Source organism: Leptonychotes weddellii, chromosome 14 (assembly GCF_054177405.1).
Source record: "Leptonychotes weddellii isolate Sample4059 chromosome 14, ASM5417740v2, whole genome shotgun sequence".
Classification (NCBI taxonomy): domain Eukaryota; kingdom Metazoa; phylum Chordata; class Mammalia; order Carnivora; family Phocidae; genus Leptonychotes; species Leptonychotes weddellii.
Window position 1 is genome coordinate 79067264 of NC_138382.1, and position 23424 is coordinate 79090687.

Genomic DNA, 23424 nt, shown 5'->3' on the forward strand with positions numbered 1-23424 from the left:
GGGGGGGGGGCGGGAGGGGATGTTGGGGGGTACTTGGGGGTGCAGACCGGGGATGGCTCTCAGCTGACCCCGCGGGCGGGGGTCTGCGGGAGGCGGGGCTGTGGGGGGCGCGGGCGCGGCGCGGGCGCGGGCTGAGGGGGCGCTGGCGTGTGCCCGCAGGCAGCCCAGCGGCGGGGACGGCGTGCGCCCGGACACCGCCAGCTTCAAGATGAGCGACCTGGACACGGAGGTGCTGCCCTTGCCGCCGCGGTACCGCTTCCGGGACCTGCTGCTGGGAGACCAGAACGACGACAGGTAGGGGCGGGGTCGCCGCGCGCTCGGAGCTGTCCGCGGTGCTGAAGGCCGGTGCGCCGCCCGCTGCCCTTCAACTTTCCCGGGTTTCCCGGGCTTCCGGGCCGGGGAAGTTTCGGGCGGGGGGCTGGGCGAGGGGGGGAAGCGTCTTCCTTCCGGGAGGGGGCCCGGGGGATGGGACGGGGAGCCCTGTGCTGGGGGGTCCTCCCAAAGACCGCTCCCTGGGCCTGGCCTCCCCGAGCGTGCGGCGGCCCCCAGCCCCATTGGAAGCTCTGCTGATTTGGGGGACAAGGCCAGGGCCGGAAGCAAGCCCATGGCGGAGCCCGGGAGTCTCGCTGAAGGCTGATGTCCTCCAGACTCTGGCTGGGGCCATTTATTCTTAGCTGAGGGAGTGTTTTTCAAGCTTCTGTCGTGGTTCCTTACAGAGGGTGACAACGTTCCCTCACCTCAAATTGTCCTGGCTGGAGAAAAGCAAACGAGTCTTTCCGTAAGAAACCAGCAGAACCAGCTCTTGGGAATAATTCATATGCCAAGGGAGCTGGCAGGAAGCTGGAAGAAATGTTGCTTTTCTCTGCCTTTTCCCCAAATAGCTGTCTTGGGTAAACACCCGGCACTTAAGCTCTGTCAGCCTCAGAGGAGGTGCTTTTCCACCCGCCAGGGAGCCAGAGAAGGCGAGTGCAGGGGCTCAGCGGGGCCGGAGCCTGTGGGGCTTGGGAAGGAGCTGGTTCTCCTTGCCTTGTGTGCTGAGCAGCCCCCAGCGGCCCTGGGCACCTGCAGGTCCTTCCCCACCCAGCCCGAGACTGGTTGGGCCGAGGTCCGGTGGCCCCCACCCACAGTGCAGTCGTTCCCATTGGCACATGGCACACGCTGGTTGAGATGGTTGGGAAGCAGGCTGAGCCCTCGGGATGATCCTTTACTGAAGCTGCAGCTGGGAAAAGTCACATTTGTAAACGAGGTCAGTGTTTAAGGAAGGTGAGGAGCTGCTGAAGCTTGTGGAAAGGGATTTTAAGACCGCTGTGCCCACCGCCCAAAGCAGAGCATCCTACCAGACCCCACCACGTCTGCTTGCGTTCGAATAGGGAGGAGAGCTGAGCTTACAGCGCTTGCCCGCCCACAGTTGAGGTTGCGAGTTCAGCAGAGGGGCGTTCTGAATCCTGCTTCCTCTTGTCAGACTGAGAGTTGTAATAATAAGTAAGCCCCGCCGAGCGCACACGCTGGGAGAGTGTCACGTCACTCTGGGGACGCAGAGGGGTCAGGAGGATCCTGTGTGGCTGGGGCCCTCCTGCCCTCCTGGAATGCAGGGCAGGGCTGGGGGCTTTCCTGAGTCGAACCCGTGTGCTGAGCATCTTCTAAGGCAGCACCAGCCCCTCAGCGCCTACTCCCCTGGGACTTGGTGAAGTCTTGCGAACAGCAGCCCCAGAGATTTTTCCAATGTGGGCAGGAATGGCGTCTGTTGCCCCGAGTAGGCCGGGGCCTCCAGATGCGCCAAGAAATGCCAGTTTCTGCGGTTGATATAATTAGAGCGACACGTTGCTCCGCTTTCAGGAGTGGATGGCAGAGGTCTTCTCCCTGCTCACCCCAGAGAGGAGGCACGGGGCCTGGGTGGAGGTGGCCGGCCCTTGGAGGGTCCAAGGGGCTCCTTGGTGGGGAGGGGGCTGCTGGTTTGCAATCTCCAGCCAGGTTCCAGGTGATGCTATGCCTGCTCACTTGGGGGCCGGAGGGGAGCCTGTGAGGCACGGTGCTGGCTGCCCAGAGTTCCAGGAGCAGCCAGCTGGGGGGGGGGGGGGCGGGCAGGCCTGAGAAATGAGCGAGGTGGGGACTTGGTGGGGACTTTCCTCTATCCCGTGCCAGACACTGTACCAGGAGCCCAGTCAGAAGAGCTTCTCTGTTTTCAAACTTCTTTGGCTCAAGTGTGGCCTTGTCCCTCTCATGAACCCCTCATGCTCCCAGGCTGTGCTGCTAGGTCTTATTGGGGCCGGCAGAGCTGGAAACAGGGATGGTGTCGGGGGTGGGGGCAGCTGAGATCACCTGAGAACCCCATCCCTAAGAACGCACACAGAGGGAGGCCCAGCCTGGGCTCTGAGCTGATACCCCAAGCTCAGGGAGGGGGAGCCAGGGGAAGCCTGACTGTTGGAGGTCCCCTCCTGAATGCCTGTGACATGGGCCCCCAGAGCCTCTCCCTCAGTCCCCTTCTCATCCTCAGTGCCTGTGCCCCGCCCCCATCACTGATTCCTAAAGTGGAGGATGGAGGCAGGCTTCTGCCCAGCCCGGCAGGACCCCTTCTGCATGTATAGAGACCTTGTAAGGATGTTTCGGGGGGCAGGGGGCTGGCGTGGGGTCCTGGGGCTGCAGGCTGTCCCTGTGCACTGTGAGGGTGGGGGCTTGGGGGGGCCCCACACACCATCAGCAGCATTATCCTGGAGCCCTTCTCCCCCAACCTTCCCCCTGCAGCCCCCAGGCCCCAGGGCAGGCTCCGTGGGGTAAGCGGGGGTGCGGCTGCCCTGACTCTTGGCAGGCTATGAGTGGGCGGGCAGGGCCGTGGGCTTCCTGCTCTCCGGGGAAATAAAGCCACCAGCAATGAGTCACTGCAGCCTCACACGCTGTGGTCTTGGAGGGTGGGAGGGACTTGGCCCACGTGGGCCAAGGAGGCTGCTTCGGCCTCTCCTGGGGGGGCCGGGCGGAGGAGGAGGGCAGAGCCAGAGCTCACAGACCTTCCAGGGGGCAGCTGAGGTCTCGGGGCGACCTTCACCACTGCCCGTGGGGCCAGGCCTTGAGGTCCTAGGGAGCAGGGCTCTCCACAGAAGTGCACCCGGGCTGTGCAAGGCCTGGGGCTCAGGACTCCCCGCCCCACCTCAGGGCAGCTCCCTGGCCCTGTGCCCAGGAACCCAGGAGCGGCTCAAGGAGGCCCTGCCCCCTCCCCCCACCTCCACAGCTGACTGTCCTGGGCACCTGGGCACCTGAGCACGTGGCACCATGGTCCTGGGGGGACAGACTTAGGGGCCTGAGGGTCTGCTTCACAGCTGGAGGCTTCAGGGCCCCGCCAGCCATGAGCCCTCCTCCTGGAAGGGCTGCTGACAACCCCAGTCACCCCGCAAACCGGCAGTGTGATGAGACATCCACACAGGTGGGGGCTTTTGTCATCCTGAGTCTTTCTCCACCTTCTCCTGTAACACAGACGGGAGGCTTTCAGCCCCGCGCACCCCCAGGCTCAGGAAGATGCAGGTGGGCTCTGTGCCCTGAGGTGCAGGGGGACATGGGGACACCACCACCTTGTCCCCCGCAAGGAGCAGAATTGTGGGAAAGGCTGGGGTGGGGAGAGCCTCAGGTGAGGACGAAGGGCCTGGCATGTGGCCACATCCTGGCCTGCACGCCCCGGACCACCTGCTTCCCACAGCTGCCTGCCAGGCCACGACCCAGCCAGCAGGGCAACGGGGGGATGGAGAGTTGGAAACAGTGTCAGGGCTGGCGCCCTCCCCTCTCCCCAGGCATCTGAGGGGAGGACGGGTGGACCCTCAGAAGCATCCAGGGGTCAAGGCTCTCGGGGGCTCTGGGGTTTGGAGGGGAGCACCGGCCTGCCGCAAGAAGGACGCAGAGGCCAGGCCTCCAGGGGTCAGAATGCCACCCAGAAGGACCCCATTTGGCTGTTTGCCTTCACTCCCCTGATAATAGGACGGAGCCTGACTTGTTTCTGTGGAGTTGAGCAACGCCAAATATTATTTCACACAACAAGCTGGGAAGCGGGAAGACAGGCAGTCCTGTGCTGCGGGGGCACGGGGGGGGCAGGGACTTGAGCACAGACCCCTGCCAGCCCAGCAGGGGGGTGACTGACAGCCGTGGCCCCTGGGGCAAGGACTCCTCAGCTCTCCGCCCACTGGGGACCCTCAAACCCGGACTGGGTGCAGGGAGGAGCGAGCAGGGCTGGGGTCTCTGCAGGAGGCGTGCCCCTCCCCACGACCCCCCTCCCTCCGCTGAGCAGAAGGGGGTCAGGCCCCCCAGCAGTGGGGGGTCTCAGGGCCACTCAGCTGTAACTGTTAATAAGTGGATATTACCGAGCCTCACCGGAGATGCCACCAAGTGCAGACATAGCTCAGTGTGGCAGGGTTAGACTCACGCCAGCCTGCCCCCACCCCTGCCCTTCCCCTCCCTTCCTCCACGCAGGGCTCCAGCAGATGTGGGAGGAGGACCTCCTGTAGATGTGCAGGGTTCAGAGGGGGACGCTGTCCTTGCTCACTGGCACAGGACCCAGGACCCTCCCGAGAGCCTCAGAGGGCAAACGCCGGCAGGGATCTCTCCTCTGGAGGGGTGTTCAGGGAAGATCGGAGGCTGTGAGGGAAGCCATGGGGACAACAGGCTGGTCCAAGTCTTGCACTTGGGGGTTCCCTGCAGACTCATGAGCACAGAGGGCCCTGTCACAGTAGAGGGTGACCGTGGACGTGCCCCCACCCACGCCTGCCAGGCTCAAAGAGCGGCTACCTTGGCACCAAAGGAGCTCACTGCTTCGCCCAGGTCCTCCCTGCATGGGGCTGCTAGGCGCAGGCCTCCTGGGCCAGCCTTCTGCTCTGTGCCGTGACTCATGGGTGGGGCTGGGCTGGTAACCCCATAGTCAGGTGGGACGAGGTGGGACCCCAGCTCTGCCCCAGCACCTTCTCCCTGCCCTGCCCTGGCTAGTGGCCTGTGTCCATTGCAAACCCACAGGCCTCGGAGGACACAGCCGGCCAAGGAAATGGCCAGGGCCCAGGCTGGTGGGGGCCCAGGCCAGGTTGAGGGTCTCTTCCCACCTTCAGCTCCTGCACGATAGGATTGGATGGTGCCCGGGTAGGGGGGCCATGGGGTTAAAGCCCAAGCCTTCATCTGCCCCCGGAGACCCTGTTCATCCCAGGGCAGCCACACCTGCATAGTCCCTCACCCCCTGGGGCGGCTGTTTCTGCCCCCTGGATACCAGCCTTCTGTCACACCGGCCTCTCTGGTGGACTCCCAGTCTGCCTCCTTCCTTCCCTGGTTCAGACCCGAAATCCCTGTGCCTGCCGCAGCTCTATCCCGCCTGAGCCCTGAGGCCCTTCTGCCCCCACACATGGTCTGGGCGGTTTCTGGCTTTACGCCATCAGAGCTTGGCCAGGGTGCCGTGTGTGGGCCCCAGGAGCTGATGCTGGACGCCACGAGGCTGCTTCTCCGGGGATCTGTCTGGGACTAGCTTCTGCGCTGCCTATGTGATCGAATCAAGGAAAAGCCTGGGGTGGTGCCAGGTTCTGGCAAATTCCGGGAGCTGTAAGGAGCTTTAAGGGAGTAAAATTTGTGATTTTTCCAGTCACCTCCCGGGTACAGGGCTCATCGCCTACGTCTCCCCCACTGCACTGTGAGCGGGCCGGGGCTGTCTGATTCTGTTCCCCGTGTCACCTGGGGTCCCCCACAGGGAACAAAGCCTGAGAGGTGGCCGGGGTGGATAGAGAGAAGGGCAGGTGACCCCTGTGGAAGCTGAGCTCCTGGGGGCAGGTGGTGCCTTCCTCCAAGTGGGGGTTCTGGGGACTGGGGTCCCCCCCAGACCAGGAAGGTTTGCAGCAGGCAGATGGAGAGTAAAGGGACAACAGAGAGGGACAGGAGAAGGAGGTAGAGATGGAGGGGCGCAGGCACGCATGTGCCAAGACGGGTCAGCCGGGCCCCGGGCCCTGCGTGTGTATTTGTAGACTGGGCACACCGCTCCATCTTCTGGGAGCTGGGGGGGCCTCAGTCCACGTGCCTGGCCCCCCTGCCCTCGCCCTGGAGGTGTCTGGGAGTCCCCAAGATGGGGAACTGGGTGTCCCCCGGGAGCCGTGCTCCCCATCCTGCCCCTGGGCTCTGCAGGGCAGCGTGCCTCTTGGCCTCTAAGCCTGCATCTGGAGACGCGTGTGCGTGACTCAGAATTCAGTTCCTCCCGAGTTAGTGCAGAGTACGGCACGGACCCCCAGCGAGGGGGCAGCCAGGATCCTCCAAGGTCACGAAAACCATGATCAGTTTTGGTTTCAAATCGCAATTCCCTTTGGTGCCTGATGCGCTTCCCATGATGTACCGCTTAGTGCCGTAACTGTATGGTGGGTGGACCATCCCGCCTCACACCCATCCGGAATGAAGGGGGGAGGCGGTAGTGTTCAGGCCATGCCACAGTCAGCTCGGGCTGCATAACGAAATGCCATAGAACAGGCAGCTTAAATAACAGACACTGATTTCTCAGAGTTCTGGCAGCTGGAGGTCTGAGGTCAGGGTGCCAGCGTAGTGGGGTCCTGCTTACGGGCCCCTTCCCGGTTTACAGCCACCTTCTCGTAGCATCTTCATGTGATGGATAGACAGAGGGAGCTCTGTGACCTTAGCTAACCCCAGTCACCCCCCAGGGTCCCCCCTGGTCCCCCCAACAGCATCACACTGGGGGCTAGAGCTTCAACATAGGAGGTTGGGGGGACACACACGTATTCAACCCATGACAGGCTTAGGGGAGTGAGTTAACACTGCAAAAGCAGTGGCAGGTAACCTTTCGTGGGATTAAGCTGTGCTTTGACTTCACATTTCTTAAGCTTTGAGGGCGTCCCAGGAGAAACTGGAGAGAGAGCCTGCTTGGAGCTTTCCACGTCCCCTCCTGGCTGGACGTGTGCCCCTGGCTGAATGGAGGCAGCCCCGCAGCAAAGGGACCTGTCCAGGGTCCCACAGCTAATTAGGGGAGCTTCAGGAGGAGTGGGGCTGCAGAAAGTACCCCAGACCCCTACAGTGCTTGGAAAGAGCCCCCCCAGAATGCATGCTTACGTGGAGCCTATGTACCCGATATTTTTTGGAAATAGGGTCTTTGCAGCTGTGATTACCGTAAAGCTCTCAAGGTGACATGATCCTAAGTTAGGGTGGGTGCTGAGCCCGGTGACAAGTATCCCCAGAGAAGAGAAGACAAGGCCAGAGACTGCGGGGACATGGCTTCAAGTCAGGAGCAGGGTCCCAGGGGCTAGGAGAGGCAAGAAGGACCCTCCCCTCGAGCTTCCAGAGGGAGCGTGGCTCTGCCCACACCTTGATTTTGGACTTCTGGCCTCAAAACTGGCAGAAAATGAATTCCTGTTATCTTAGCCCCCTCCCCCCAGTTTGTGGCACCTTATGGCAGCCCCAGGCTGCTGACACCCCCATCAGGGGGTAAAGTGTGGCAGGGGCCCCGAGAAGCCAGGGACCCAGGGACCTGGCCCCTGCTCCCTTCTCTGGGCACTAAGGGTTTCCAGCATGGGGTTGTGGAGGGCAGCCTGGGCCTGCAGGGTGGTCCCTGCCCTTGTCGGGTGGGACCCTTGGCCCGCTGAGGTTGGATGGAGTCTGTGAATAATGTGGCCTGTCCTTTGCTGGGGTGTTTTCCAGGACAGGTCCTACACTGACGATGAAAATATGCTTATAAGCGGAAGTGCCGGAAAAGAGGCCCCCGCCCACTGGGCCTCCCCCAGCCTGCGGGAAAAATGGCTCCTGGCTCCAAGGGCTCCTGAGGAGGGGCTATGGGGGCCCTACGTCCTTTGTGACCTTGACCCCCATGAGAGCCCAGGAAGGAGGCTGCTCTGCAGGCAGGGAACACCGCTCCCATGGGGCAGCAGGGGGCAGGCAGAAGGTGTTTGCACTGGGCAGGGGGCTGGGGCCTGGTGCAGGTATGTAGGGAGAGTCTGAGAGGACAGACGGAGACGTCCCCAGCTCCTCCCTACAGCTGTCTGCTGGGCAGGGGCAGCCCCCCCAGTCTCGCGAGGCCCTGGCCAACCCCCACTGTGTCTCTGCCTTTTCTAGGGGTGGGAGTCCCTTCTGGGAGCTGAGCTGGCTGCACCCTCACCCCCTGGGGGCCTACGTGCTGGCTCCTTCCCTCCTCCCTACCCCCATTTCAGCCTCAGTGGGCTCCTCAGCCTCCCTCGGGGCGCCGGAGAGGCTGAGGTGAGGTCACCTGTGGAAAGCTCCCACATCCAGCCCCTGGAGAGTCCCAGGCCCTGCAGAGGCCTGCCCTGCCCCCGCCCCACCCAGCTAACTAGCAGCCGATTGTCTCTATGTCTCGGCCTCTCTGGCCAGTCTGTCCTTTGTTTTAGGGGCCCCTTCCAGAGCAATTAACCAGGGCCCAGGAGCAGGGAGAAGACCCCAGCCCTGTGTCCCCTTCTGGAGGGAGCGTGGCCAAGGACTCCAGCTGAGTCTGGCAGTGGCTATGATGCCCATGAGGGGAGATGTGGCCCCACGGCCGGGCAGTGCCCCCCCAGTGTCGGCACCCCCACGTGCCAGCCCTGTCACATTCCTCTGGACCCGCTGGATGGGAGCGGAGCACCTAGGCAGGCTGTGGGAGCTGCCCCAGGAAGACAGCCAGGCAGGGCCCAGGACCCCTCTCACATCGGCTGAACGATAGTCCTCCAGAGATGTCCACGTCCTAATCCCTGGACCCTGTGAACGTGGCCTCGGATGGCAGAGACTTTGCAGATGGGACCAAAGTAAGGATTTTAAGATGGGGAGCATACCCTGGTGGCCCTAAGGGCTGTCACAAGTGTCCTCATAAAAAGGAGGCAAAGAATGTTAAAATGGTAAATTTCGTTATGTATGTTTTTCCACAAAATGAAAAAAGAGAGATTTTACAGGGAGGAGCTCGTGTGAGGCCGGAGGCAGGGATCAGAGAGACGTGGCCACAAGCCAAGGGACACTGGAGCCTCCAGGGGGCACAGCCCTGCGGTACCTGGATTTCAGCCCAGCGGTACTGACCATGGGCTTCAGGGCTCAGAACTGGAGGGAACGGTCCCCGTTACGGCAGCCGCGGGACACTGGAATGCACAGAATTAGTGGGGGACAGTGACCATGAGAGAAATCACCCCGTTTCTGTCTGGGGTCTGCCTGCTGTCGAGCAGCCCAGGCGCCCAGGCCAGCCCCACCCTGGGAAGTGACTGTCTCCCAGAAGCACATTCCCAGTGGCATTTATGGGGCCTCCCCGAGACTCACGCCGTGTGCTGGGGGGGGCCTGGCGGTGCCCAGGAATTGCTGGAGGGCGTGGAGGGGAGCGAGGGGCCGGCGGGGTCTGGGGAGGGGAGCCGCAGCAGCCTGGCCGGGGGAGAGCTTGCCCCTCGCAGCTGCTTTGCTCAGACCAGGAGCACTGTGTCCCGTGTGGTTACACAGACTCTTCGTGATCCGGAACGGCTCCCACCCGGTATGGCCCCCCAGGATCTCCACGGCTGCCCAGGACCGTGAATATGACGAGACGTCACACCCGGGTTTACGGCACACGACCCAGGGTTGGCGGCTGAAATTGGTCTCTCCGAAACTCACGTGTTGGGATTCCAATCCCCCAGTGCCTCAGAAGGTGACCTTGTGTGGAAGTAGGGTCATGACAGGTCATGAGGTCGTCGAGGGGGCCCCTGCTCCCACATGACTGGCGCCCTTTTATAAAGGGGAATTTGGAGGCAGGCACAGAGAGGACATCTGCCAGCAAGGCGAGGAGATCCAGCCCCGCCAGCCCCGTGGCCGGGGGCGTCCGGCCTCTGGGACGGGAGACCTACGTTCCCCTCGTTCGAGCCGCCCCGTCGGCGCTGCTTCCTTGCTGGCAGAGGGATTCTGCCTTATAGTTAAGGAGACTCGTCCGCGATCTCTGAGTCAATCAGAAGGAGAGTCTCTGGGTGGGCCCCGTCTTGCGCACGAGCCCTTTGAAAACAGGACGTTTTCTCTGGCGGGACGCCGAGGAGGCAGAGGTTTGGGGCCCAGGGCCTCTGGCACACCCTGCCTGGCGTTACAGATGGGGGGCCGCAAGCCGAGCAATGAGGCAGCCCTTAGGAACAGAGCAGACGGCAGCCAGCAGCAACAGGGCCCGGCCCACCGCCACAGGGTCTGCATGAGCTGCGGGCGAGAGCCCAGCCCCGCTGATGCGGCCGCAGCCTCGCGAGCCCCCCGGGGACAGACGGAGCCAGGCTGCGCTCGGACTCACACTTGCAGCACCATGCGGGGCGAGGTGTTGCCTGCAGCAGCAAAGTCAGTGGCGACTTGTTACGCAGCAAAGGCAGCTGATACATGAGGCCTCTTTCCTGTGGGAGTCCCGTCATCCACGTGCGTCCGGCTGCCCCTTCCCGGGCGCCTCAGCCCGTCCCTCCGCCTCTAATTTCCTCACACGCTGGCTCTTGGGTCCAAAGGCCCCGTGGACCGAAAACAAAGGACTTGGGTGAGAGAACTTTTTAGGTGACGCTGTGGTCACCACGTGGCCTCGTGGGCTGGTTGTCCCTCCACTGCCACGGCTGGGTTAGGGCCGGCTGCGCAGCCCTGCTCCGGTGCTCCGCGTGGACCCCGCATGCATCTAAGGACTGTGGCCCCAGGAGCGTCCTCGCGGGGCCCTGCCACCTGCCTCGTCCGCGTCTCGTGCCCGAGAGTCAGCCACGCTCTTCTGCGAGGGCTGCTTCTCCCAGTAGAGGGGAGCCGGGCTCACACTCTGTCACGTAACTGCTGCCGAAAAGGCAGGAAAATGCGCGCCGTCCTCTCTCTCTAATCACCCGTTTCGAGAGGAAGGCACGTGTCCTGGCAGCCTCAGCTGTGACCCCGCGGGGCTGCTTCTCTGAGCCTCCTTGTGGGGACGAGTCACAGAGATTCAGCAGTGTCCCCCAGCATGCCCACACCCCAGTCCCTGGCACCTGGGGCGTGTCACCTCTGCTGGCAAGAGGAACTTCACGGATGTGATGAGGTGCAGGCTCTCGACGGGGGCTCCCGGATCGTCATAGCGGCCCCGTGGTGTCATAGGGTCCTCGGAGAAGGGAGGGGGAGGGACCGAAGCCGAGGTCAGAGTGGCGTGAGGACGGGACCCCGAGAACTCGCAGAGGCGGGGGACTGCCCCAGAGCCTCCAGAAGGAACCAGCCCTGCCCATACTTGGATTTTGGGACTCTGGCCCCCAGGATTATGAGATGGTAGATTTGCGTTTTTCTGAGCCACTAAATTTGGGGTGATTTGTCACAGCAGCGGCAGGAAACTCCTCCACCGTGATTTAATCATTGCCAGTCCCGGTGCTCCCCTGTCCCTGCCGGGTCCAGTGAGAGCCCTTCCAGCTGGGATCTGTACCCTCCTCCCCAACTTCTCTTTATTGTGGATGATACACGTAACACAGAATTTACCATCTTAACTGTTTTTAAGGGCACAGTTCAGGGCATCTGCACATTCACGTTGTGCAGCCATCCCCAGAATGCGTTCATCTTCCCAAACTAAACTGTCCCCGTGAAACACTGTCCCCTCTCTCAGCCCCAGCCTGCCCCCCGGGTCTGTGGGTCCGACTCCTGTGGCCTCCTGGGCGTTTCCATTCATACAGAATCGGTCCCGGTGTGCCGGGCCGACCTCACTGGGCACCGTTTCCTCCAGCTTCATCCACGTTGTAGCAGGTGTCAGGATGCCTTCCTTTGAAAGGCTGAGCGATAGTCCGTGGTGCGGATGGACCACCGCGGCTGCAGCATCTCGCATTCCCAGCAACAGGGCCCAGGGCTCCAGTTTCTCCACGTCCATGCCAGCACCTTTATTTTCTGTGCGTTGATAGCAGCCGTCCCGGCGAGTGCAAGGTGGTATCGCATTGTAGTTTTGACTCGCACTTCCCTGGTGACTGGCGGTGTTGAGCATCTTTCCGTGGGCTCGCAGGCCCCAGGCTGCAGCCCAGGCATCGCCCCAACCAGGCGACAGTGACCACCATCCGGACAGCTCCGGTTCACCTCTCCTGACATGGGGCTGTGGGTGAGGATCCCCAGGACCCCGCGGGCGCACACAGGGTCCTGGGGATTCTCAGGTTTGGCTTCAGAGGGTGGAGGGAGGCGCCTGTCTGGGGGTCCCCTGGCCTGCGCTCTGCCTGCCGCTCGGTTGTTCGGCGCTACTTTTCACGAAGCCTCTGCGTCTCCCTGGGTTCGGGAGGCTCCTGGGCCAGCCCTCCCACCTGTCCTCACACCTGTAGATGTCCCACCTGCAGGCCTCACCTGCTCCCAGCTCCCTCTCCAGCCCAGCCGCCCAGTCCCCCCCGAGACGGCATCCAGCAGGCCCTTGAAGGATGTCCAGAACGGATCTGGTAGCCCACCGCATCTGCTCCTCCTGTCCTCCCCATTCCCTCAGCCCTGATGGACTCCCCCGCCATCCAGTCCTCCAGAAGCCTGGCTACTTCCACCTGTCCTGTCCTCCTCTGCCCGGCCCAGCCCCTCTTGGCACCGAAGATGCAAAGTGACCACCCCTTCCACAGGGCTGCTCTTGTGGTAGGGGTGAAGCAGTGTTGGCCGTGCTTGAGGAAAGGGAGCCTGCTCTTTTCATCCGCCCCTCCCGCCATGGCCTTGGGGCTCGAGTTTGTCCAGCCCCGGTGGGAGCGGGCAGTTTGGGACACTCCTCGCGGTGCGCCATGGCCAGGGAACGTGGCGCCTCGGGCCACTGCCCCGTGCCCGGGGAGGGGGGGAGGTCTCTCCTCCACACACAGGGACCAGGGACCAGGGACCGTATACTAAACTGGATGATCATTTTCGAAGTAAATCAAACCTTATGTAAGTGCTGCAGTGGCCAGCTGGAAGGACCTCTGCCACCCACACCATACAGAATGGCGTCAACGGTTGCCTGGTGGTCCCTCTGTGCACATCAGCAATGATTTCCGTTAGGTCACGTCATACCAAACACTGGAAAAACCTTCCCTTGTCACCTCTTATCCTGGACCTCAGAAGCCATCACCACATGAGGACCGAAGGCTCTCCCAAAATCCAGGAACAGGAGAACACACAGCAGCCACGGTGGATGGGCCAGATGTGCGGGCTTCCCTGCCGTGGATGGGACGCATTGGCCGACACTGCTCAGGGACCGCGAGCTCGTGTCCTGTCTGCGGGTGAAAACGCATCCCAAGGAGCCCTTCGGCTTCCCTGCCCCTCCTGGGGTGGCCGGGTGAGCGTCCCTGCCATCCGGCCCTGCTCCGTTACTGACCGACACACGCGGAAGCCTTGGCATTGCCCGGTGGCCAGCGCGGCATAGCCCAGCGCTCACCGGGTGCAGCCCCACTCCGTGTCGCTCCGCAGGGAGGGGGACAAGGGGCCGCCATCTCCTTGCCTCCTTCCCCCAGGGGCAGGCAGGGGGCTTTGCCCACATAAACACCTCGTTCCTTTAGGGCAGATTCCTGACAGGGAACGCGGTCCAGGGAGATGCTAGGGGTTTGCTGAGACCACCGAATGGCTCTGCACCAGACCTTCCTGCCTCTCCACGTCTGGGGAGGGGCCAGGCAGGGGCTGGGGGTTCTGAGGCCCACCTTCCTCCCCCAGACCATCCGTAAGCCAGACAAGCGGGAGCCCCTGGCCTGGGGGTCAGGGTTTGGGCAAGTCAGCAAGGCCTGGAGCTGCTGACCACTGTGGAGGACAGCCGTGCGTCTCAGCACCTCCTGCACCCGGCGGGCTCCAGCCGGAGCCTCGGCGGCCCCAGAACCCACACCTGCCGGCTGTTACCCAGCGGAGCCACCTCACCTGCCGGCTCCTGGCTCCATTTCTCCCTGCCTCCATCTCCTGGGGAAGCCACCTCCTACCTCAGTGCCTCATCGCCCCACTTTGCAAAACCGAAATCTGCCCTGTCTCCTCGGGCTGTTCCAGTTCGCTGCAGTGACCAGAGCCGTCCCCAGCGGGGCATCAGGTGCAGACGGGGCTCCATGAAGCAGCTGCTTTGTCCAAAGCAGGGCTCTTGTGCCTGGCACGGAGCCGAGCCGAGCATATGGGCACCACTCGAGTGCCCCCATGGACTCGCCCATAGCCCTGGGAGGTAGGGGATGGGGAGGATGGACAGACAGACCGCACATTTCCCACCTGGCCGGGGTGGACCCACCCAACCTGAGCAGGCACCAGGGGTAGGGCCCGGAAGGTGGGCACCGCTCTGGGCAGGCCATCCGGAGCCGCACCTGGCTCCCAGGACCTGCAGACCGCCTGGGACTTGGGCACAGGGCGGCGGATCACCAACGCTCGTGGGCTCCAGCGGCTCCTGCCTGCAGAGGTGAGTGGCCAAGAGCCACCAGCTGTCACCGCGCCACTACTGCTCCCCTCCCCCAGCGCCGCCGTGACTGTCGTGATTCTTACTACTACTTCCGTTACAAGGCGGCCCTGGCCTCTGGGCGCCGAGACCCCTCCCGCCGGGGCTCCTCCGCGCGGGGAGGGAAGGGGCCCGCGCGTCCTGCCGTCCCCTGCCTCTCGGTGGTGCCCCCCCCGCCCCCCGCCGGGCCGATCCACTGCGGCGGCGGCGCGGGGAGCGCGGGGCGGGGCACGGAGATGGGAGCACCGCCCCCGCCGCCTCCCGCCCGTGCGCTCCCGCAGGATGGCGCGGGCCAAGCTGCCGCGCTCGCCGTCCGAGGGCAAGGCGGGCCCGGGGGGCGCCTCGGCCGGCGCCTCGGCACCGGAGGAGCCGCACGGGCTTAGCCCGCTGCTGCCGGCCCGCGGTGGGGGCTCCGTGGGCAGCGACGTGGGCCAGAGGTAGGGGCGCGCGCCGGGGGACCCCGCGTGCCGCCGGGAGGGGCTTTGCTTCTGCCGCTCGCATCCCGCACGGGCTCGGCTGAGCTGCACCTGCCGAGTCGCCTCAGCCCCGGGAAGGGGGGGGATGGCCGTGTTCCCCCTTCGGAACCCTCACCCAGGCGTCCGGAGCCTATGCTCCCCGCCCCCCCAACTCTCTCCTGCTCTCAGTAGCTGGTACCGTGGGCCTGCAGGTAAGACTGGAGGGGAGAGGGAAGACAGGACCCACACACTGTGCCAGGTGGCTCGGTGACCCCTGCCCGGCCCTGGTCCACTGAGCCCACACTCCTTTTGGTTCCAGCGGCCGCTTGTGGGGAGGCAGGGCCAGCGTCCGCATCCCCACTTAAGAGGCGGGCAGCATGAGGCCCAGGGAGGTTGGGGGCCTGGCCAAAGGCTGCACAGCAGATTGGAGCTGGGACACAGTCAGGTCTCAGGATCTCTGGGGACAAGGGCCCGGAGCTAGTGGCACCCAGGGTGCAGGAGGCCCGTTTCCTGGGGAGGGGGTCCACTTGGGGAGGGGGCATCACAGGCCCTTCTTCGGCTCCTCCCAGGGGCAGGGTTGAACACAGCACCCCCATTTCCCGGGTGAGGACACTGAGGCTGGGTCTGCAGCACTAGTACTTAGCCAACAGCTTCTCTGTGCAGGGAGCCCTTCTAGATGCTGCGGGGGGAACAGATGAATCAGACCTGCCCTGGTGTAGGCACACGTCGTGGGCACAGAATCCTGTGTCTGGCAGAGAGGTGCAGGCTGGGCCAGGGTGAGGAGAGCGGGGGCTCCCAGGACCGCTGGCCTCCAGGGAGGGGCACCAGCAGCCAGGGCCGAAGCCCGGGGGTGGAGGTGCCAGGCCTCATTAAGGTTGGGGCGGAGGTTGGCAGGGACTTGGCCTGGCAGATGGCAGGATCAGGAGTGCCTAGGGAGCCTCTCCCCTGCCCCTCCTGCCTGGCTACAGGCTGTCCAGGCCCCTCCCTGCCTTCACACCCGTTTCTGGCTCCTCAGAGCACCCCGGGGGGGGGTGCTGCCCAGCAGTTATCCCCATTCCCTGGACCAGACTGCTAAGGCTGGAGATTAAGTGCCTCTAAGAGGCCCCGGAGCAGCTAATGAGTAGCCTGGATGGGAAGGAAGCAAGTGCTGGCCAAGGCCCTGAGGACAGACTCCTCTCCTCTCCATCGCCTCTTGGACGCTATGGGGGGCAGTGACTCCAGAGGCTCTGGTTACAGCCAGCCCAGCCCCTACAAGAGATTGGCTCCCCTTGCTGTCCCTGTTCCTGCAGGGACGCAGAGATGGCAGGTCCTGCCCAGGCTGCATCTGAGCCTGCAGTGCAGAATGGGAGCTCAGATGGCAAGGCCACCTCCTCCAGGAAGCCCTGTCCCATCCCCGCACTCTCCTGCCCCAGGTTCTGGGCTGGTGCTTACATGGGTGACTCGTTCTGTGCCCAGCAGCCCCTGAAGTACGGGTTCCTATCAGCCTCCTTCTGCAGAGCAAAGGGAATTGTCTAGCTGCACAATATCAGGGCCTGGAGCCCTGCAGCCTCATGTTCCCGGACTTTAGACACACGCCATGGAGTTCATTCTGGACAGGAGCAGAGAGAGCCCACAACAGGTTCCTGAGCAGAGACGGACTTGCAGGGCTCCTTAGGAACTCAGGCGTGACGGAGCATCCCGCACATCTAGGGTGCTGGGAACCTTTGTCAGAGGGAGCCAGGGGCCACAGCTCCTAAAGCTGGTCATATCTGCATGCCTGGCTGCCTTCTGGGGCCAGCCAGTGTCAGAACTCCCTGGGCCGTGAGGCAGCACTGGCCTTCCCCAGGGTGACCCAGAGCCTTCTGGAGGCCTCACCATGGCTGAGAGAGCCTGCTCCCAATGCCATGCCCAAGCACCCCCCCCGCCAACACAGTGCACCCTAGTCACAGGGACAGTGTGGGCCAGCATGGGTCCCCCCACCACACACACACACCGCCAGCCTAGGCTCCCTGGGCTCTGAGCTCATAGGTCTTCTCCTTCCTCTGTCCCTCCCCTTCCCCATGATTTGTGAGGCCAGGAGTGGAGGGGAACAATGGTTAGAAACTGTGACGTGGGGGTGGGAGCGATGAAGCCCATCATCCAAGAGCTTTTGAGCAAGGGGTCCAGTGAACCCTCCACATGAGTCAGCGCTGCTCTGGGGCCCCCTTGTGCCCCCAGCAAACCTGGGGCTGGGTACCCTTGCCCTTCCCAGGTGCTGTAGCAGGTCAGGCACGCTGACCTGGAAGGACACACACGGTGGGAGAGGAAAGGCCTGATTACTGGGAACCCCCTGTCAGGGTTGGGGTTCTTCTGCAAAGGAGAGGCTCACGGGTATACCCTTGGAGGGGACACCTGAGTGGGTAGCCTGAAAGGCATGATGGCAGCCCCAGTGAGAAAGGAAGGGCTGCAGAAAGATCTAGAAGGGAGAATCCGGGGTCTGGGAGTTGTGGGGAGTGCGGGCAGGGTGTGGGGGGCACCCTGTGGACAGCTGAGTTGGGAGAACTCCAGGGGCCAGTGTCCCTCCTGTGGGTGTGGATGCCCCAAGGGGAGGGAAGGAGCGGAAGGCCAGAGGCCAGGATGGAACTCAGGTCCTGTTTGAGGCAGCAGGCAGAGGCCGGGGTGTCCCCGGGGCAGAAAGAGAGGAAGAGGGGTCCCCAGGGAGGAGGGGGAGCAGGGGGGCCTGGGCGGAGGAGTCGTGCACTTGGCCGTCCAGCTGTCTGTGCCCCACCATTGGTAGTTTCAGTGGAGGGGACATCCTCAGAGGGGTCTCACTCGGAGCTGGGCTGATGGGCAGCGTTTGGGGAGTAGAGGGTATCCCTGCCAGGGGGCTCCGCGCAAAGGCCCAGCGGTGGGGCGGGGCCTGGGGGAGGCGGGGCCTGCGGGGCCGGGGCAGGGCCAGGAGAGGCGGGCCTGTGGGGCGGGGCCTGTGGGGCGGGGCCGGAACAGGTGGCTGCAGCGCCTGGCCTGGATTAGGATCCCGGTGAGCCTCAGGTCGGGACTGCACTGAGTGGCCACTGGGCGCAGTCTGTCCTCCTGGCAGCGTCTCTGGCCACCGAGGATGGGCCTGGAGGGGCAGGGCCATCCCTGCTTGCAGGGCCCTGGGAGCTTCTGTGAATTGTGGGGCTGAGGACGGAAGGAGAGCAAGGACTGCAGGAAACACCTTTCCCTCTGTGCTCCCGCGCGGGGTCCTCCCCAGGCACTGCAAGCCCAGCACGTAACCGCCACATCTCGGGGTCCTTGGGGCTCCAATGTGGTCCTGCTTTCCTGCTGTTCTTCCCAGGACCGCATGTGATTGCCGTGACCCCGAGCCTGCCTGTCACAGTCCAACAGCAGCAGCAGAGCCCCTCCCCCACTGGTCCACTCACCCTCTTCCCCTTCATGTGGCCCATGCTCCTCCAGGAACCCTGCCACTCTCCACATCCCCCCCAGCACCCCCACCTACTCTCAGTGAGTTCCTAGCTCCACCGCAACAGCCGTGGCCCTGCCAGGCTCCTGCCACCCCGGCACAGTTGTCACCCCAACTCAGGGCTCGGGGCAGTGCCAGGGCCAACGAAAGGGAACCTGAGCTGGGCAAACGTGTAAGATCTGCCAGAAGCTCCCAGTGACACCAGGCTGAGGCCTGGTGAAGCCTTGGCTTCCCCTGCTCCGTGTGGAGCCCAGCCCCTCCCCCTGTCCATACCTCGTTCCCCGGAGTGTCCTGCGGCCCCGCCTTGCCGACCCAAGCACCAGGAGCTGCCGGCTGGGGCACCAGGAGAGGAGCCTGCCTGCCCAGAGGGCCCTGCACAGGGAGCAGTGGGCGTGGGCCTGCAGCCCTGCCCATGGCTAGGGGCTGCCCTGCCCTACAGGCCGGCTCCTTCCTCCCTACCAATGGCCTTGGGAGGCAGTGGGCCTCTCTGAACCTACGCTTCCTCTTCTGGAACATGGCTGCTTTGAGGACTAAGAGAGGTCCTGAAGTCTTCCAGATGGGCACGTCATCAGCAAAGAGTAGACTTTCTGCGGGCACATACACCCCCGCCAACCCCCCAGGGGCCAGTCCCCTGAGCCCCAGAGCTCCCACCAGCCTCCCCTCCAGCCCAGGCCCAGCCGTCTTGGCGTCAGCTGCATGTGGCCAGGCTGGCAGAACCCTAGGGCAGGCGGCCCAAAGGGCAGCAGCTCTGTGGTTGCTGGCCAGTGGAGGGGTGCACCTGGGCACCCTCTAAGAAGCCTCAGCACCCCTACCCTCTCACTGGGAAGTCAGGATGCAGGGCCCGTGGGCTCTGTGGCCAGGCCCGCAGAGAGCAGGTAGCAGAGGGGGGGTGGGTAGACTTGAGACAAGGGAGCCTGGCTTTCGTGTCTCGTGTGGGAACTGGCCCTTGCCGAGTCAGCTTGCCGGGTGGAAAGTGGGGCCTATCCCTGGAGCCGGGCTCATGGTGCCTGGGGCAGGCTTGGCGGGAGCAGGGACAGTGAGCGCTAGTCAAATGGGCTGATCCTGTCCTAATCCCTAAGGTGGGTAGCCTTGGCCTTGGCCTCGGGTGGGGTCCGGCCTGGGCAGGGGGCGCATGTGCTGGCTGCTGTGTTGTGCTGCTTTCTCGGGCACCGAGGGGGCCAGGCATGGTCACTGCCCCGCTGCAGGCTGCCGCCCGTGGGCTGCTCTGCCTGCCTGGGGGCTCCGTGGGTCGGGGGGGCGCATGCACATGGGTGCGCCCCCACTTCCCTCGGATCCTGCCCAGAGCCTCCTTGAGTGTCCAGGAGCCCAGGCCCTCCATCCATCTGTCTTCTGTGTTGACGTGACCATCTGTGTCTGTCCCCAGGCTTCATGTGGAAGATTTCAGTCTGGACTCCTCTCTGTCTCAGTAAGTGCTTGCAGGGAGGGGGCCGAAGAAGGGACGGATAAGCATCCCTGCACCCGCAGCGGACCCTGGGAGAAGGGGGCTCAGGCCCTGCAGGCTATGGGGGGATACTCCAGGCAGGAGCAGGCTCGAGGCGGCACCGGCCACCACCTCCCTGCACCAGCAGGAGCTGCGGGCCTGGGCGATGAAGCTGAGGCCAAGGACAGGACGGTGGGCAGCCCCCCGGGGAGGAGCCCTGGAGTAGGAAACAGGGCTGTCCAGAGACAGAGACCCACAGCCTCCCACAGCAGTGGCCACAGCCCTTGGGAGTGGCCAGACAGTGGGAATGGGGACCCCGAGCCTTTGCCCATATGGGGACAGGCATGCAGATGGCTGCGGGGACCCTCCCGCCTCAGCCAGCCTGGGCGATCTGTGTCATCCAGGCCCCCAGCACGAGGCTGTTCCTGGCTTCAGTTCAGACCTAGGTCAAGTGAAGTGTGGCCTTGAGGCCGGGGAGACCAGAGTCGTCCTCAGAGCAGCCACATCCTGCCCAGGCCCTCAGCGCTCAGGGTGGCCACCAAGTGGGACCTGATTTGATTCATTCACGTTGTCGGCAGCGACACCGCTCCCTCGTGCTTCGGGCTGCTGACCTGTCTCCCTGCAGCCTGAGACTTGGGGCTGGGACTCTCCCATCAGGAGTGTGGGAGCCTGGAGGCTGGGCCGGCCCAGGCCCCCGTGGTGCGGTGGGTAACGGGCGGGTGGAAGGCAGGGCTCTCCCCGGCACCCCGGGCTGCCCGGGAGGATATGGACAGTGTGCAGCCACCCAAGGGGCTGAGGCTGCAGGGCCTGCCCCCCCAGAGTTGTCACTGGTAGAGCAGACACCCCAGGCCACCCCAAGGAGGCTCTCCCAGGCCCCGGCCCAGCCGAGGATGCCAAAACAAGGGCCCCTCTCCGACATGCACGCAGGAGGTCCCCGGCGGGACCGCTCTATATGGAAGGCCCAGACTGGGCCCATCTGCTGGTTTGAGAAGCCACTGTCCACTCTCCTCTTCCTCCGGTCCCCTGGCTGCTCCTCCAGGTTCCTGACCCAGGGGATGTCCCCTGCAGCGGGCCTGTGGCAGTGGGCAGCGCTAGAGGAAAGCCTTCCAGCGCCCCCCCACCCTCCAGCCTCCCTTTGAGGTGGACCCCGAGCCACCCCGATGAGGGTAGGGGTGCGGGAGGGATGTGGCCGCCAGCCTCCCACCAGCGAGTCTGCAGGTTTGGGCTGGGAGGGGCGGGGACAAGGAGCCTTCATGCCCACGCCACCACCCCCACTGCCCCGCCGCCCCGCAGGCTCCCCAGCCAGTGCTCTATGCCTCCACGCCCGGCTCCTTGCCCACAGGCCTCAGGGAGTGCCACTGTCCGGGGGTGGTGCCAGCCACATGTCTGTCCTGGTCTGGGTCCCCGGGCTGCGCCCAGGCTCTGCCCTTTCTCAGAATAGCTGGCCTCAGGGTTGGCAGGTGGGCCTGGGCCCTGCCCTTTCTCTTGCCCATCAGTGTGTGGGTTCTGGTGCAGAGGGAGCTCCCAGGCGCCTGCCGGAGAGCCGGCAGCACACAGCGGCAGACCAAGGGAAGTGGGCAGTCGGATCTCGGCCCCATGTGAGTGCACGGCTGTTGTGGCCACGCGGGTGGGCCTGGCCCGTGGGCCGTGTGCTTAATGTCTGGCCACCCTCCCCTCAGGCCAACCGCGGTGCCCTGCCTTTGGAGCTTCCCAGCACAGGCCATCCTTGCCAGAGCCACCTGCCAAGATTCCCCAGGGCCTGCCTGTTGGCCCACCGGTCAGCCTGCTGGTCAGCAGGGAGCTGGGCGGCCCCCAGCCTCCCCCTGCCCAGCTCACCTGGCAGGTCCTCGCACCGGGTGGGTGAGGTTTGAGCTGCTTTGCCGGAGCAAGGGGAGCTCCTTGGGTCCTCTGCGGCGTGGGCAAGACTGTGGGGCCCAGGCAGGCGGTGGGCCTTGCTCAAACACAAGCCAGGTGGGGATGGGGCAGAGCCAGCTAGGGACTGACCTTCCACCCCAAAGATTCAAGAGGCCCTGGTCCCATGGGGAGCCCAGAGCCCCCAGTGCCTGTGACCCACAGGGTGATCCTGGCCAGTCTTGGACCTTGCTGGACCTTCCTTCCCATGCATGGAGGGATGAATCTGGCTGGAGCCCTCTGAGGGGCCCCATGGCAGGACTCAGCGAGATGGCCCTTCTGTCTGCTTGGCCTGGACCCCTGTCCTCACCAGCCTGAGAGCTACTCACTCTGTGGAGAGAGGAGCCAGGGCTGAGGACTGTCCCAGGGATGGGACCCAGGTTCGGCCTGTCCAGTCCTCGGAGCTGGTGGCCTGACCCCAGGCGGTATGCTGGCTGTCTGAGACACAGGCTCCCTGCAGCCTCTGGGCCCCAGACCAGGCCTATCCAGTGCACGCCCGTGGGGCACCCCTGTCAGACCAGGCCCCCGGCAGCAGGCAGCAGTGGCCTTGGCGCGCCCAGCCCTCCCTTCCAGGCCTCTCACCGAGAACAGACGCGTAGGAAGGTAGACCCCTTCACTCCGCCCTGGCCTGTGGTGCCCAGGCGGTGTTCGCTGGCCGCTGGATGCTGACGCCGAGCTCCGAGGCCACTGTATCGTGTGTGGGTTCCCAGGGCCCCTCTCCCGGCCCTCCTGCGGGTGGCTTCCTGTGAGCCTGGTCGCCCGGCCCGTCACAGGGCCTTGAGCCATAGCTGGACCAGCCATCGGGGGAGGGGGCAGCCCCTGCCAGGGTCACACCCCTGCCCACGGAGGGTATGGGCCACGCACCGTCTGCAGCCACACACGTGGATTTATGGCCCAGGGCCTGTCTTCCTCAGGGTGATGTGAGTGACAGAACGGGCCGCTATGGGACCCAGAATCAGATCAGCCCTGATCGCTGGCACCGTCCGAGCCGGTGGGTGCCAGGCCCCAGTCCCCGCACTGGGGCGGTCTCACTTAATCCATCCGGGAACGAGCGGTTGGCCAGACTTCTCAGGGAGGAGCCTGAGGTGCAGGGAGGACAGGTAAAGTCTCCAGAGCCAATGGCCCCGGTCTGGCACCGTCAAGACGCCGTGGCAGACGGTCCTGTCACTGTTCATTCCCCCGGTGAGGAGGCTGGGGCTCAGACAGGTGCAGGGGCCACGGAGCAGCCAGGCAGCGGAGGGCCAGGGCCTCGGGCAGGCCAGACCGCCTGTGACCCCAGGCCCCCTTGCTTCTTCCCACCAGCTTGCCGAGCCCAGAGTGCATCCTTCAGCCAGGCCCAGCCTGTGCGGTGAACCTGGGGCTTCGGGGTCTGCGCGGCTCTGGAAGGCATTTCCTCGTGGGCCGGCCTAATTACGCTCATCACCACCTGTGTCTCAGGATAAAGGACAGCTTGTAATTTGCTCTCCGTGTCAGTGCTAGAAGTGGGCAGCCACCGCTTGTGAAACCTTAAAAGTGGGGGAGGCTTCCTGACGCTCCCTGGCCCTGCAGGCTCGATCCACGCGGCCACGTCCGCCAGCCCTTCCCGCCCCCACCTGCAGGCCGCTGACCGCTGACCACCGACCGCCTTGGGGGGGCTGTCCCGATGGGTGTCTGCAGCTGCCCCCACAAGGGGACAAGGTCCGGCCGAGGAGTGACTAGGGTTCCACTTCTGGGGGGAGGGGACGGGACGTGGAAGCGAAGGTGTCCGGGGCCCAACCAGCCCCAGGTCAGCAGTCCTGACCCCATGGGCCTGGGCAACAGGGAAAGACCAGGAAAGGCATCTGTGCAGCAAAGGGCTGGTGGGAAGTGGGGCGGGGGCAAGGTCGGGTTAGGTTTGGGGGTGCCCGGGAAGGAGCTGGGAGTCCCCGGGTTTTCC

At 64.3% G+C, this 23424-nt stretch overlaps 1 long non-coding RNA gene across 2 annotated transcripts in view; it reads left to right on the forward strand.

Annotated features, from left to right (window-relative positions):
- LOC145717165 (uncharacterized) overlaps window positions 1–19914 on the forward strand; it is a 28793-nt gene extending 8879 nt beyond the window's left edge. The window contains exons 2-3 of one of the 2 annotated variants that reach the window (XR_014140219.1): window positions 160–294; window positions 19542–19914. This is a non-coding gene — a long non-coding RNA (uncharacterized LOC145717165). Of the gene's footprint in view, window positions 1–159; window positions 295–716; window positions 778–19541 lie in introns of those variants that run through there. The other variant, XR_014140218.1, reaches the window with a different exon arrangement.
- The last annotated feature ends 3510 nt before the right edge of the window (window positions 19915–23424 follow it).